This window comes from Rhinolophus hipposideros, assembly GCF_964194185.1.
Source record: "Rhinolophus hipposideros genome assembly, chromosome: 6".
NCBI classification, from domain to species: domain Eukaryota; kingdom Metazoa; phylum Chordata; class Mammalia; order Chiroptera; family Rhinolophidae; genus Rhinolophus; species Rhinolophus hipposideros.
Window position 1 is genome coordinate 44,582,859 of NC_138052.1, and position 17,437 is coordinate 44,600,295.

General features: G+C 35.7%; 1 protein-coding gene across 2 annotated transcripts in view; it reads left to right on the forward strand.

The window, feature by feature from the left end:
• The first annotated feature begins 4,129 nt into the window (after positions 1-4,129).
• The window catches only part of XIRP2 (xin actin binding repeat containing 2), an 81,013-nt gene continuing 67,705 nt past the window's right edge, over positions 4,130-17,437 (forward strand). For both annotated transcript variants that reach the window (XM_081050914.1, XM_081050913.1), the window contains exon 1: positions 4,130-4,333. The gene's annotated coding sequence lies outside the window, so the exon portion shown is untranslated. The remainder of the gene's footprint in view (positions 4,334-17,437) is intronic.

Genomic DNA, 17,437 nt, shown 5'->3' on the forward strand with positions numbered 1-17,437 from the left:
TGAAATAATGGGGTGGCACCTCTGCTATTCACTTAGGTATAAATTGAACAATATAAGGGAATGGAGATGTGGCTCCTCAGTTTCCTATGCAAAAAAGACTTAGAATTTAGTGGACAGTAGCTATCTGATTCAACCGTGTCATATTGCTACAGAAAATTCAGTGAATACTTTTCAATATTTAATATAAAAATTGAGACCAAGGACTTTTATTTAGTATCCACCCATCGTACTGGTTACTAATCTTCTCTTTTGTTGTCTCCAATCCACTGTTAAACCTTTCATTGCATTAATTTCTGATAATTGTATTTTTCAATTCTGGAATGTCTATTTCATGATTGTTTTGTAATTTTAATTTTCTTGTGAAATTCTCCCTATTTTATATATTTTGTTATTTTGTATATTATCATAAATATGTTAATCTTAATTATTTTAGAGTCCTTGTCTGCTAATTTAAATATCTACACCATCTGCTTCTTTTCCTGTTTTTCTTTTCCTTTCTCTTAATTACCAGTGAAGATGTTCTGTCTTTGCAAGCTTCGTTTTTTTTTTTTTTAATTGAAAGTCAACCATTGTGTTTTTGACAATAAAGGTGAAAAGCTCATGATGATGTTACTTTCATCAGAGAGGTTCAGCCTTTTCTCTGCTACGCAGACATAGTGGAGTTGGGAGAGAGGCTGGCCACCTTCATTTAGGTTTTTCATTCAGAATCTGTCAGATCCTTTTCTCCCCAGCACTGAGACTACAGAAATCTCTGCTCTACTTTTCAGCGGTCTTCACCTTGGATATTTAGCCTTCTCCCCTGTGAAGCTTCAGAATTTGGCAAATATATTGAGGGGGAGACTGGCTATGTATGAGTTTACTGAAGTCACCAATTTTTCCACCCCAAGCTTGATCAAGTACCAAAATCTTTGCTGGTTCAACTGTCTCCCATCTGCCGGAGGGCAAGACAGGATCCTTACTCTGCCTCTGGCTAACACTTTACTATCAAGCACCTCCAGGGACAAAGCAGTTGTTGCAGATTATTTTAAAGTCAATTATTCTTTCCTTTAAGGACTTTTAACTGTTACCTGTCCTCCTAGTGGCTCCTTGTCTCCTAAGTATCATGAAAAAAATGAAGACTATTTCACTTTGTGTTTGGGCTTATGATTGTAGTCTGCTATCCTGTGAAATTTTGGAAAAAGGGGAGAAAAACGAATTTGAGGTTCAACTACTCTCCAATTTTGTCACTCTAGTCCCATGTAACTGCAAAAAGTTTTCTGTTTTTCTGTACCCCTGCAGTAGTGCTCTTCCTGGGCTCAGCCCAGATTCTCAGCCCTAGCTGCATCTAGAACTGACAGATAACCTTCAGGGATAGCTTCAAAGCCTCAGATACCATTTGAAATGTTCTTGCATTGCTTGAATTATACTCCCTCTGGTCCTTAGTATTTGGCTGATGTCTGATGCCTTACATACATTATTTTTGTAATTAATCCAGCTTTTCTAATTGTTCTTAGTGGGAGCATTGGTCTGATGCTAATTATTCCTTCTCACTAGAAACAACACTCCTATGTAGGTTTCAGTTGAGTACAAGTTTTAATAGGTAGAGGTATCTAGGCACTGTGAAAATAATTTAAAGTGTGTTTATGGATTGGATAGGGGGGAACATTTTCCATTTAAACTTTCTAAGATTTTAGATACAGGGAATCACCTTGTGTATCTTTCTACGTGTCTATCTATCTATCTACCTACCTATCTATCATCTATCTATCCACCTGTCCATCCTTCTTGCTTTCATAGTAATATCCTAGTCATTGATTAGATTGCCATTACATAAAGAATGAAAATCAGTGTCTGAAACAAATGAAATAACAAATGGTAAGAATATACGGCTAATGTCATTGTCTTCAAAACTAAAATGAATAAATAAATTGTATGATAACTATTAGGCTGATTCAAAAGTAATTGTTGTTTAAAAGGTTAAAAATAATTGCACAAACCGCAATTACTTTTTGCACCAACCTAATAGTTAATTCTATAACTGAATTGTTCTTTGATCTTAGGATAATCAATTTATGCATGCTACTATACATCTCATATTTATTGCTTAATCTATTATCAATTGTTTTATAAAGTTCCATTAAGGTTTCTTTTTCTATCCATTATTTTTTCTTTTACAATGCATAATCATTGAGTCTTTGCCCTATTATAAACATTGAAAAATGAGAACAACATGAAAAAATAATTTATGTATATTTATTAAAATCAAATATATTTCTTTCCTGAAAGGGCAAGAGCAGAAAGTTTGAAGTGACGTTATCTTGAGTGAAACTTAAATGTGAAGAAAGCTATCACTACAATGGAATGAGGAAGCATATGGTTTTCAATAAAGAGAGAAAAATGAAGAAGCTAGAAGTCAGACCTTTGAATCACTATAATAGTTACAAAAAAGAAAACCACCATGAGCATCGTTAGCATCTATAGGCAAACACAAGAGTAAGGCTGACTGTATTTACCTTTAGGATCAATCTTCTCATAACTTCATTTGAACTGGTTCAATTTTCGATCTAGTGCCAATTTCCTAAGTATACAGTCAGGTAAAGTAATAATAATTTTTAAACACGTATTGATCCTTGATTTAGTCTGTATTCATTATTTTATCTGTATTATGTCTTTTAATCTTCACAACAATTGTTTAAAGTAGGTAAAGTTAGTCCTGTTTAGTCACAGGTGAGTAAAATGAAGCTTCGACAACCTATGAAATTTACTACATCACAGGGTTTACTTAGTGTCAAGGCTGAGCTGAAATCCTGTGCTCTAAATCAACATCATCCTATAGAATTTTCTGCAACAATGGAAATGTTCTATATCTGCACCAGTACATAGCCACTAGCCATATGTGGAAATCGAGGTCTTGAAATGTGCCTGGTGCAGCCGAGAAGCTGAATTTTTAATGCATTGAAATTAAAGTAGTCACATGTGTCTGGTACCTACCATACGGGACTAGCACGGCTCTAAAATAATTAGACTATGCTGGCTCCTGATCCTGAACAATCTTGAACAGTCTTGTGGAGTATGCAGGAACACCATTTTAGAAACTTTTTCTTAGAGTTAATCCGCTGGAATATCATTCCTTGACCTACTTGTAATAGAAATCAATATTGTATATGGGGGAAAATATAATGTATATACTGGTCTTTATTCATTAATGATATGGTAAATAGCTCATCTGTAAGCATTTTGTAGGAAATAAACACTATGTAAGTCAGGTGCTTTCCTTAAGTCAGAGGGCAATTTCCTCTTTCTTTGGATTTGTTGTGATACACATTTAACACCAAACTAGGAAAACACTAAAAAAGAGGAAAGACAAGGGAAGCTGGTTGTTTTACATTTACTTAGGATATATTAGATGTTGACATTATGGAGCTAAATGGCAATTCTAGGTGAATTCCTTTATTTCCTGTTAGGTTGGGTTGGTAGGGTGTGCTGAGTAAGTAGAGTGGCAGCAAAGGACATTTAATATGATTCTCTTAGGAGCATGTGAGGTAACTCCTTTCCGCTGCCTGCCCTTCCTCATGCCAAGTGATTTAAACCTAATATTACTGGACAGAAATCACAGGGTAAGTGTGCCCTAGAATGCCTTCTAACCTCTTTTCCCCTCACATTTTTAACCTAAAGAACACTTCCTTTACTCTAGAAACACAACAATAGTGTTTTGCTTTATATATGAAGCCTCAAGAAGCAAACCGTTTTCTATACCTAAGAATGTTTTGTAAATAAAACAATGTATCCTTTTTCTGAGAACCCAAATTCCACCAAAATAAATTGGAACTTTCTCTACATGTTTAATTTTCATATTTTTGACTCTTAAAATACTGAAATTATTAAAACAGATGCAAGTACTTCAAGTACTTTTCCTCATCAATGCTGGTTATTTTTCAGGCTTTGTTCAGAAGTTGAGAGTTGGCGTGATGGCCATGGGTATAGAAGAGAGTTTGATTGACTGCACATGTGTTAGAGCCATGCACACATACATGCCGAGAACACCACGAGGCAGAGTGCCCTCAGAGACACACTTCTGAAAAGAGTGGTGACTCAAGCCCCACCTATACCCAGCTCAGTTCCTAAAAATAGGTACCAATTTGCATCCTTTAGACACAGGGCTAAAATAAATTCAGCCTTCCCATCTACTTGCTTGATAGACCCTTCAGTGGAGCTGGCCTCCACTCCACCGATTGCTTTCAGGGGACTGGGAAATTTGCTGTACACAAAACGAGGAAGGAAACTAGTCTGTGAAGAGCTGTAAAGATATATGACATTTCCACGAACTTGGGGTTAAGTCTGTGTATTACAAAAGGTATGTGTAATATAGGCATTGATATGTGTCTGCTTCCGGGACTGTAAAATGTTCTTACTGATTGCTTAAGATCAATGAAGACCATAGGTCAAATTGTAATTCTTATAAAAGGAAGTATTCAGTCGGATTTTCTTTTTTATGGCAATATTTAGCATTACTTTGTATTATTAAATTTAAGGCTTCATAAATTAATCTATTTGCAAAATTAGCATTTTTTTTTATATTTCATATTGAAGAATAATGAGCCAAAGGTGATAAATAGTCATGAGTGAAAATTATACTCCAACTTACAACTAAAAGGGAAAACTGAAAAATGGTGTATCTTTTATGAGCATAAATTGATAACATAGGCAATGAATATATTTTAAAAATATAAACTGTATATGTATATTTTAGAATTCGGTGAGGGAAAGAAAGAGTTGAAAATTATTTTCATCTGTTGCAGCTTGCTCAAAGAAATGTATGAAAATTATTCCTTCCCCAGCCTTACTTTGATTTTGCACTTCTTGCTCCAGCCACAGTCTGATCTCTTTTGGGAGTATTACTGGAGTAAGGATTAAAGAATCAGGTTCTTACATGTTTTGCAGAATTAAGAAAAGCACTGCCAGTTGGAGCTGCCAGCCCTAATTATAGTAACTGCAAATTTAAAGAGAGAAGACTGAGATTTTACTTTAAAAGTATCATGGCCTACATACTATTTCAAATGGATTTTTTTCTGTCTTCGATTGCTTGTGAACACCTAATTTGGTCCTGTTGTGCTGTAAGTGTTTAGACGTTAGAGACTGAAGTGATTTGGGAGAGACATTGTAACAGAATCTCTTAACACACCAACTAAAAGCAGGGACACTGTAAGATTACATAATACAGAGTATAAATTTAGCCATCTGGTGCGGAACTGAAAAATATTTTATTTTTACCAGGGCTCTATTTGGTCACTGATAAGCTTTAGGGTGTTTCAGTTTTGTGTGTGTGTGTGTGTTTTTTTTTTTAATTATATGTGCAGGTTGTCAAAAGATGAGTAAAATATTTACCTCAGCTACATTCAGAGTCATGCATTTTAACATGAAAGAAACCTGTTTTGAGTTTTAGAAGATATGACTACTGAGTGGCAGAAAATATCGGGTGAGAAATGAGAAAGCCTTAAACTCTAGGCTTAAATGTTTCTCTACTTCTCTGCCTAATATTTGAATATTTTACCTTCTTGCTATCAGCATGTAAATGAAAACTAAATCCATTTTTTAAAGTCAGTCAGCATTTCAGATGCTTGCAGTATGGCAAAGTGCCAAGTGTTTGGGGAGAACATAGTCTGGAGTTTTGAATAAATATTTCTGCTTTCATCCAGTGTTGGGTATCCTTAAGATACAACTTCCCTCAACCACCTGAAAAATAAAAGTAGACATTCTTTAATTATCACTGAGAGCTTGACTTCAGAAAATGGTCGCGCAAAAACATCAGCCTGAGCCTCACGTCTTCTGTGATTACAGAGGAACCAATGATTAGTTGTCTTTCCTCAGATTTACTTTTGAGTAAAAAGCTCACAAAACTCTTGGATCATTTACTGTTGTTTACCATTGATAGCTGTCTGTTATTAGGTAGTGCCAGCTTTCTGCCTCCCACTTACACATACCACAATTGATAAACCTCTACACGTCAGTGTTCTTTTTACTTGTTTGGTTAAACTTTACTTGTGATGAGGCAATTTGGGCTTGGACTCTCCTGGTAACCTTAGTACTAGAAACTGACATTTCCTCTCTTCTCTCCTTGCCTTCCTCTGTCTCTGTCCCCTTCTTTCTCATGCACTCACACAATTCTGGTCAATCAGACACCATTTTGTAAGACCTGTTTGATAGCTAGGAGTCGTGTGTAGATTTTGTAATTTATAGAGCAGGGAAGACACTTCCTAAGTGCCTGGCAGTGTAATTCCAAGATTTTTGATTGAACTACCTGTGGGGGATCAAATTTAATTGACATTACATTGTCCATTTTATTTGCTTCTCATCCCCCTTTTTTGAAAGCATGAAAGTTACACTTCGAAATTTAATTAAACTGTAATTTGTTTTTCCTGCCTCTGAAACAAACCATGCTCATTCAAATTATAGATAATCCCTTACACAGTAGTGGGTAACTTCAGACTTTTCTGATTCAGGAATTCCTCTTTTAGAACACTGATTTATTCCATATAGGTGCATGATTTTTATATGACTCTGTGCTGTTATATTGTGGTGTTTTATTTTTCCTGACACCACTTCTGATGGCAAATGTGTGATTTTTTTCTGACACCAACTGATTCTCCAATTCTCTGACACCAACTAGGTGTACAACAATTCAATTTGATTCAATTCAATTCGATTCGATTCAATTTAGTTCAATTTGATTCCATTCCATTTTCACACTAATGCCCATAGTTAAAGGAGACCTCACAGATTGCCTCCACTACAGCCTACAACTCAGAGTACAATTTAGAAACAGCCAAGATGGGGCGGGGGTGGGGGGCGTGAGGGATAGTAACATAGAGCTTCCATGCCCTCTCTGAGTTTGCCACTCATCAACACATTCACCAATCCGTAAGCTCACCAAACCCTGTTGTTGTTTAGAGGTTTTTATCAAGGTTTCGTTATGTAGGATTATTGTCTAAATCATTGACCACTGGGGACTGAATTCAATCCTTAGCTCTCTCCTCTTAGAGGTAGGAAGTGGGGTTCAATGTTCTAACCCTCTAATCATTTGGTTGGTTTTTCTGGCCACTGGCTCCCATCCTGAAGCTACCTCTACTCTCACCCTGCCCCGCAGGCAGCCAGGAGTAATCATATTAGCATACTACAGACTCTGCCACTCAGGATTCCAAGGGTTTAACAGTTCTGTGCCAAGAACAGGGGCAAAGACCAAATATTTATTTATTATACCACTTATATCCACAATGTCTCTTCTCTTTTGAAATGCTACCTATGAACTCCAGAATAAAAACTATTTATTTTCCTAATCGTTGGAATCCGTCTCTCACAAATTTAACTAACCTGAGTTTTTTGTTTTTTGTTGATTTTTTTTTTCATTTGTACTATATAATCGGTAAAATTACAAAGAATAATGACAAACTGATAGTTATGCAATGAAAAGAGCAAAGGTTTTGTTTTCTTAAAAAAAGTTGACACTCAGTAAATTCAATGAATCATTTGTGTCTCTTTTGACACAACAAATGACAGTGTGGCTATATTTAATGACTCTTAAGACTTTGGGCCTAAATGATGGCATAAAAATAATCCGCCAGTAAGTAGCACAATAGGAATCTAAATTCCTGGTAGAGGAGCTATACTTCTTAAAAGGTCACCAAGGATAAAAGGAATTTATTGCATAGGTAACTATTTTGTTTAACCTCTTTAAGTTTTAGGTAAGAAAACTGAGGCATAGAAACATCAAGTAGTAACTCATAAGAGTTAAGCAGAAAGAACTAGAAACCATCTCCCCTGCCTTATATTTTAACGCTATACATTATTCTGCAAATCTTTGTGCCGTGGTATCAAACTAACCCTACTCCATCCCCATGGAGTAGGGGATCCAATAGCATTTTCCTCCAAAATCTGAATATATCAGTATGTATATTTCTAAATGCGTTAACTTGGTAGTTACCAACACAGAAAAGCTTAAAAAAAGAAAAAGAAAAAATTTGTATCACCATTAATTTTAAAAACAAAGTCGAGCATTTAAATGGTTTCAAAACATGTTCTCAGTGCTGCTAATTTAATGTTCGATAAATGTGCACCAAGTATAAAATAATGTTTGAATAACAATTACATTATTTTATTTTGTAATTCATAGGAACTTAATTTCACTGAAATAAAATGTAGGTAGAGCTCACATAAAGTAGCTTTTTTTAAAGAACTATGCATATTAAATTTTGGTAAATAAAGTTACATTTCCCCCATTGAATTGTATTATAACTTCATGGGTTCTTTATCAATATCTCTACTGTTGGTTATTTTGTTTTTAGTCAGTACTGTCATTATAAGAATTCAGCTTTATACTATCTAATCAGTAAGCCTTTTGTCAAATAAGCAGACGTTTTTAAGTAACTACAGTAAATAAGTGCTCCAAGGAAACAGTGAAAAATCATTTTGTAAAGCTAAGGATTACCTTTTAATTGATCATTCTGTAAGTTAGAATTGTTGACTGTGGGACGCAAGAATCATACTGTCAAGTTGGAATGTTCTGGGAAAGGGACAGGAATAAAGTGAGTCTGTTTCATTTACTAAAAGGTTGTCAGTTCCAGCTACAAGTTTTATTTAAAATTCACTGTCTCTGCTTCCGTTGGATCCTGAGCCATTTTCCTGAGCACTGGGTAGGGGCGCTGGCTGTTTTGTTATGTAGAAAGGTGAAGCCCTGCAACACTTTCTAGTTGGGACACAGGGCCTAGAGCTAGGGGTGCCAAAGGAAAAACAACTGATGGCCATCAGCAGCTTGACCAGCTCCTTCTGCCCTCTGTGCCATCCCAGGTCGTCAGAATGGGAGCAGAACCTCATTACAACCCTGACTTCTTCAGTAGAAATTATATTAGCCTTCGGAGTCCTGAAGGGCTTTAAAACATTTATTTTTAGGATTGTAACTGTATTAGTCTATGTCTGCTTCAGTCACTGACTCATTCTGAAATGGGGATAATTTCAGGAATCATCATCCATCCGTCATCCAGAGCTGGACTGCAGCCACTCCTTTTACACTGTAAAATATCAGAGAAATGAAATTTGAAAAGAAGGCATATGTTTGTATTTAAGTTACCGTCCTTTTTTTCTGAAAAAGATCTAGCCCACTGCTGTAATTCTCAACTCAAAACTACAATTTATAGTTTATAATACTCGTCCTTTAAATAGAAGCAGTAAGTTATCTCAAACTTCAATTTTCACCTCTTTTCATTTACTTCACCCTTTCAATCCAACTGTTCCCAGCTTTTTGATTTTTTTACTGTTATATTATTACCATTTCTTTCATTTATGTTCCATTATTCTAATATATATATATATATATATATATATATATATATATATACTATATACATAGTATATATACACATATATGTGTATATATGTATATATTATTTTCTGTAAATCATGGTGTTACCTGTGCCTCCATATTATTCTATATATATTTTTAATATCCTTAAAGTAATTTGGATGTTCAAAGAAAGATGAGTAGTCTTCAAACAATAACGAATAACCAATAACCACAGTATCATCCATAACAACACCCTTTTTTACCTTTTATGTAGCATTGTATAGTGAGCCTCACACATAATTTTGTAAACATTTGTATTGAGAAAGTGTCAAGCTACATTTTTCAATAATAATATTAGTAATAGTAGTAGTAGGAGTAATCAACCTTTGCTACAGGATTATTCTCTCGTGGATAGATATATAAAAGGAATTCCAGGAGTTGGAATATAAAATTTCATTATTGATACTATCTTTACATTTTGATTAATCTGAAAAGATCTTGAAATGAGAAAGATTTCACAGATGATGTGCTGTGTTCTTTCTTTTTCCCTTTCTCCTTCCTTTTTTTTTTAAAAAAAAACAAACAACAACTTTGTCTCATTTCTATTAAAGACCTCTGAAATATATTCCTTAGTCTTAGAACTGTAACTATCCTTAAGATGTGTGAAATGGACACAGTTTACCAGAATCACAAAAACATCATCTCCTAGGGCCGGAAGTGATTCCAAATAAACTCAACATATTACTTTGCTGGGAAACCAGAAAATGCTGTTAGATAAACCCTAATTATTTGAACACAGACTTTTGAACCAGACTGTCTGGGTTTGAAATCTGGCTCCTACACTTCCCTACTGGGTGACCTTGGGCAAATTATTTATCTCAGTGCCTATTTCCTCATCTGAAAATGGAGATACTAGTAGTATCTATCTTATAGGGTTGTTTTGAGTATTAAATAAATTCATATTTGTAAAGTGATTAAAATAATAGTGTTTGGTATATAGTAAGTACTTTATAGCTTTTGCTATTATTGTCATCATTATTATTATTATTTAACATATGAGGCTAGTGTATAACCATTATCTCTTTTCCAGAGAACATGATAGTAATATAAAGTTTCAAGTTATTATAGACAGTGAACATTCAAAATAACAGCACACTAAAAGATTGTTTAAGAGAGAAAATTGTCTACCTAATTTAATAAGTTTTTCTGTTGTTAAAGGCATCCTTACCTTTCAGGAGGGCACTCTTGAGTTCAAATTAAATTTCTGTCCTTTCTGGAGTAGTAAAAAGCTATTATGTGATCTCTTTTTATTACAATCATTCCGAAACTTGGAACTAATAACCTTTCTGTTTTTCTTGGTAATGTCAACATCACATTACTCCAAGAAACTGAATTCTTCAACCACCTCAACCCTAATGACTATCTCCTTTCCAATGGAACTGCTCAAAGCCACATGTTGGACCTTCTCATTACTTTGACTTACTTCTTGGACTCTCAAAATATTCTCTCAGACCTGACAGTTTTCTTTTTCCCCTTTTCAACTAAAACTGATCTTGACCCTCAACATAATCTCCCCATCCTCAATATGTCCTCCCCATCAGCGCCTCTGCCTTAATTTGCCTCCTCTCTAGTATCCATTCACAGTGTCTTAGTAAAGATGGAAGGAGAGCTCTCGCTTAGGAGGGAGGCACTGAAAGACGTGCCTGTGGGAGGACCAGACTGTTTATCAAGGGAATCTAGAGCAGCAAGGCAAGAAGAATCCAATAGTTGAAGAGAAAGCAAAAAGATCATGAGCCAGTGAAATGGTGCAGGGTGTCAGGTTCAAGGGATGAAAAACTAAACTATAAACAAGAAAGTAAATCACAAGGTCGGAAGTAAGGAGGACTAGAGACAAGATAGAACGAAGCCTGTGGTGGACTAGGTCTTGCGTTTCAAAACTAAGGCCAAGAACAGTTCAGGAGTGTTGGAGGCCTGGTGTTAAGCGTTCCTGACTCCAGTCTTCAGGGATGGGTGTAAGAGCTGAAAGGAACCATGCTACACCTCCTGTTACTCAGCCTGGCCTCCATTGTCAGCTGCCATTGACCCCTGTTTCCTTTGTTCCCACAGTCTCGAGTTAGATCCACCTCACCAAAAGCCAATCAATATTTTTTCCACAAACTGCTATTTTTCTCTCATTCCCAGGCTCCTCCCACTTCCCCACCCCACCCCTCCCAACACATAGAAAGGCCAAAACATGTACACACATTTCAAGAAAGGAAAAAAATGTATTAAAATTGTAATACTCAATATATACCGACAACAAAAGATGAATACAAGTCGTGTATATATTTTGGGGGCACCCTGATATATATAAAGGTTCATGGTTTTGCACATATGCTCATACTCAACAATCATTTTATTCACTTTTAACTGACTCCTTATCACATTTGTCATTATTCCTGAGGAGCTCAGGAATAATGAGCTATTCTAATATACAACTTGAAAATTTGAGAATTGAATACGTTTGTGGGTAACATTAAAGAAAAAAAAGCCATGTTGAATTTTAGAAGGTTTGGCCATATAAGATTAGGGATTAAATACAGAAGATACCAAAAACATGTATACACATTTTAATAAAGGAAAAAACTATATTACAATTGTAATACTCAATATACTAGTATACTGATAACAAAAGAGGAATACAAGTCATGTGTATATATATTTTTGGCACCCCCATAGTTTCTAGAGATATATTTTGTGTGTAATGTAAATGAAGCTGAGAGCTGATGAAGCATGTATGGTAAGACAAAAACAAAGACTGGTGATGGAGCCCTTGAAAAGACTATACATGGTGGGGTATCAGGAATTGTGTGTGTGTGTGTGTGTGTGTGTGTGTGTGTGTGTGTGTGTGTGTAGACTGGTATTGATACACGAGTGGTATTTTTGTGTCTGATCTAAGCCACTCACCAATTCTACGCTCAAGTTTGAGTTTGTGTAAAGAACAATGTGGAAAGTGCTTTACAGCATTAACATTTTGAATTGTTCCTTCTAAGATATTGTCTGTAATCGCAAGTGTCAGGCTTGGTGAAGTTTATGACATATTCCTCAGGCCCTGCACTGCTGGAGAATGGAACCTAGGGCTTTCTGCCACATCTGCTTTCCTTGGTAGGCTTCCAACTCAAGAGTGCACTGGGACATCCTGAAAACCTCCCGAGGTCTTCCTCCTAGATCTTGCAAATTGAGTAGGATACTACTTGTGATTAAATGGTCCTCCAAGGAAAAATGTGTGTGTGTGTGTGTGTGTGTGTGTGTGTGTGTGTGTGTTGGTGTTTGGATGTTCTGTCTAGACTTGACCCACTGGGTTAGAGTGGCTAGTTATTTTCTTTTGGATTGAACTGTCAATGGAGACATGAATATATTTGGAAATTTTTTTTTAACTCTAACACTTTTTTAATTGCTTACTGCAGATATGTAAAAACAGGAGAATTTCTGGCAGAAATTCAATTTGGCAGAGATCCCAAAGTTGACTGGTTTCACTTTCCAAGCAAACATTTTTTGTGCAGTTCTGATTTTCACCTGCTCATGTGGTTTCCTGCTGAGCATTTTTGGTGATGAGCTGAATTTCATTGTGGGAGACTCACAGGTTCACAAGCAAGAAGTTTATTTTTGCTCCCTCCTGGAGCAAAATCCCAAATTTCACATAACTTCTTTGTACTGTTTAAATAACTTCTGTTGCAAATTTTGGAACAGAAGTGTTTTCTACTCTATAAAAAGAAATAGGAGAGAGAAGATAACAAAATCTGTCAGCAGAAACCATAAAAAGATGGGCATTGTCTTCAATATTATTTCAAGACAAATTCATTCAATAAATAATTAATGGTCATCCACTCTGTGTAAGTCATGATGTTAATGTTAAATAACTGTGAAGTTGACCATTTTAATCTCAGTTGTCAGTTTGCTTCTGGGCAATGTAGGAATTTTAGTTCCAGGTAATGATAAAAATTTAATAATCAGTTATGCAAAAATGTTAGGAAAGGCTCTGCCTCTCATTGTTAAAGAAAGCACAAACATACCATTCTTAAAAATGCTTTATGTTTCTCCTAGTCCTACATAGAGGTCTGTAAGGAGTGTTTCTGGATGGCCATCCTTCCATAGTCTCAGTGTATATTTCGTCATTGTGGAAACTGATGAAGCTAAGAGAGTCTTTGACTGAAATCATGGTAAATGATAGTTATGTAAGTTACTAGAAGACTTAAGAGATGGAAACTGATGTCGAGTCCTGGCTTAGTGGTTGATAACTTGTAGTTGTAGTTAACTGCATAAAATTATAAAAAAAAAAAATCTTTAAAGATAAAGAGATTCTTAACTTCTAATTAACTCTCTAATTCTCACCTTTACAATCAGGTGAGTTGTCCTAATGCAGTCACAATAAGTGAAGTGACTTCTCCATCTGTCCAAGGCTTTTGTTGCCTGAAAGGAATAGTCTAGGAAAGCGATTCTATTTTAAAGCTGTGAAAGCCAAGCTTCATATGGAATTTTACAAAGAAACCCAATATATAGATATACGGATATATATCTACATAGAGATATATATGAAAAAAATTGCTCTTTACGTTTTACTCCCCCAAATTTTCTTCCTCTCACCTTCTACTATACTTGAGTTTAAATACCATTGGTTTAGGACAATTTTTGTTTGCAAGTTTTAATTAAATTCTTTGTTGTAAATAGTACTAGCTTAGTTTTCATGGAAAAGAGCAAGTTTCAATCTGAATAACATTTCAAGGCTGATTTTTACATTTTTCCCTCTGAAAACAGGAGTGAAATAAGCAGCATAAACTGAGTTCCTCCATTTATGGTACACTCCAAGGATTAGGTTTTGAATCTGAGGGAAAAGAAACAAATGCCAAGGCCAAATTTTTGAAGATAAGTAACTATAAATAAATCAAGGGATGATGAAACTGACTAACTATGCACTTCGTGTGTATCTTAAGCAGGGGAGACTATTAAATTACTTCCACTCTTTGGACTGTCCCTAGTACCAGTGTATCATTAGGAAGCTGAAGTCATCTCTTTATTTTGAAATTACAGGCTGCATTTGTATGCAGAAGTTATTTAGGGCATGTTAATGGTGACAGGGAGGCTAACCCATCACTTGACTGATTCAAAGTTTTGATACATTAAAATTATGGCAGCTGTAATTTACAAACATCCCTGTTCAAAATGTATATAGCATTAAGACTGTTCAAAATGTATGTAGCATTATCCAGTGTCCTCTACAATTATGGGAACAGTAATCAGAATGCAGTTGTCAAAGTACAAACATTTGAACAAGATGCCAATGACCTTTCATTTCTGAGCACGCTAGAAGAATCATTGGATTTGGTAAGGAAAACAGTATATATTACATGGATTCTTAACATTCTATCCAAGATTAAATGATTGAAGACCACAAAATGTTGAAAGAATTCAATTCTTTAGGTGGAATTTTTCTAAGTACATCACTCTTCTGAAAGAGTGACTTTACTCCCAGAGGAGTCAGTTATCCACCAAACAATATGTTGCATTATTTAAGCATTTTCACTTTTCTCCTTGATTGCTTAGCTTTTCCAAATGATATTCAGTAAAGAAAGAATGTGAAATTAATGTAGTTTTCCTTCTTTGATCAAGATTATCAGCCACTAAGTTTAAAGGAAACTTATCTCAGTATGCTGCTGCTTGTGGAAAAGCATTTTAAAAAACGACTTCCTTAAAGTCATTGAAAAGAGTCTGTAAGTTAAGAGACTGAACTTCTGTAAGACAAAAGGCAGATGGAATTAAATATTCAAAGGAAATGGATGATTAGTAGGAGGAAAGCTGCCACAGTAGTAATTGTCTAAGTCAGGGAGAGTCAGAATTTGATGATTTGGGTGTTGTTTTTTTTTTAATATCCTTTATCAGAATACATTTCAGATGCCAACCTTAACGGAGAGGTGAAAGTTGGAAAGAGGGTGAAGAATCGGGGAATTCCCCAAAACAGATGTAGAAAATCTGCAGCTGTTCAGAATGCAACTGGTACAGAAATGAATTAAGCTAACAGTCAGTAAGTAATGAACTTTCCTACTTCTGCCTCTCCTCAAATAACTTAAAGGTGAGCATGCCAAGGAAGATGTCTTTTAAAGCTGCAGATTATTAAAGGTTCATCTCCATGCCATTCCTATTGCTTATTTTTGATCAGTTAATAGCCAAGAGCATACTTGGAACGAAACAAAACAGTTTGGTAAACATGAACTAGCTTCATACACAGTTTTACAAAGCCTATGAGAAACAAAAGTGGATCGTTTTGGGGAAAGACAAATTCTAAACTACTATGCATGAGTCACCGTAATCTACTCACACATTCCTAGAATGAAATCACTTTCTGTGTTTTGGAGGCCCAACACGGTTTGAAAGGTGCTGGTGGACATTTTAACCAGCCTGCTGCAGCAAGACCTTTCAGAGGCATGCGCGTTTGCTATTAATCACAAACTCAGCTTGAAGACTGTCTCTCTGGCTGAAGGAGTGAGCACTTGTCATTTCTCAAGTGCAGCCTAGAGAAACAGAAAGAAAATGCTATGCTTTTCACAAAGGCACTGCCCACTAGTAACCGAGCCACGCAGGCAGAAGGATTTGGAGAGCTGGGAATCATGGGGAAGTTTGGGGAAAAGGAAAAACAGAAATGAACAAGTAGGAATAAAAAGGGAATATGTTAGGAAATAACAGGTGAGAAAAAGAAATTATGTCAAAGAAGCAGCAACTTAGGGAGGGGTAGAACAATGTAAAATGATATGAATTTGGGGGTTTTCTAGTACAGAGACTTTAGGGAGAAAGGGATGGAAATCAATTTAAATAGAAGGAATATTCAAATTAAATAGAATACTTATATGCAAACTTACCCTAAATATAAAAACACTTCTTTATTTAGGAGTGTTTCTCACAATGTAGTTTTGTAACGCATAGGTACTTAGGAGAGCAACAGTAGAATGGACTGACAATGGATTCCAAAACCTGTCTCTTTGCCTTTGGTAGGGTACAAGAGCAGCGGGGACTTGGGGAGTGACCCAGTATCAACACCTGACTGGTCCAGGACAGAGTCACTGTGCTAAGCCCACAGCGCAGAGGCCCCACAGGGAAGTGAAAATTGTGAATAACTTTGAGTTATGGTTTCATGCTTTTACCTAAAATACATATATAGGGGAAAACATGAAGAACCATTTGGGTAGAAAAAGGAGATGATCTGCCCCTAAAGTGTAATATATTAGGGTAATTTTCATGAACTTTACATTTTCAGAGGACTGCCATGTTGCTGGTGAAAAATTGATGATTCATCAACTAGTACCCAAAACGCAGATAAACCAACACTTTGAATCATATACATTGAGTTGATAATTTCTTCTCTTTTATGTATTTCCTCCATCCCCATGGCCATATGAGCTCATAGGACTATGCCACCTTCTTTGCTCCAATTTTATTGTGCTATTATTTATTCTTTTATAATTTATTGTGTTCTTGGTTCAGGGAACATGATAGAAACTTGGTTTATAAAGATGAATAGAATATTATTAAAGAAGGCAATTGATTTAGATGGAGCTGAATCAAGTCCTATCCTTGCTACTTACTAACTTTGAATTTTGGAAAATTTTCATAACTTGTCTAATTCTCAGAAATTTATCATCTCAGATTATCTGGATGAAAATACCTAGAGTATGTAATAACAGGTAGGGTGACTAGAAGCTAGTGGGCATTTATTGTTTACTATGTACAAGATACTATGTAAAACTCTTACAGAGTTTTATGAGATCACCTTCAGTCCACACAGGCAATCATAGGTTCTGTTATCATTCTCATTATACAGGATAAGAAGGAGGCTTAGAGAGGTTAAGCAATTTGCTAAAAGTCAAAAGTAAGTGTCAGCGATAGAAGCTTGTGTGTCCAGAGGTGATAGTTCATCTCCCTGCAGGTCTGCCTTCTCCAGGATAAAGTGGCCAAGACGTAACTCATGTAAAACAGGTTTACAACATTAGTTTAGCTCGGCTCTGTCTGGGAGGAACTTGCATGTGGGTGGAAGGTGAGAGTAGTGGGGAGGACAGAGGGACCAAAAGATACACTAAAACGTAATACAAGTAGAAG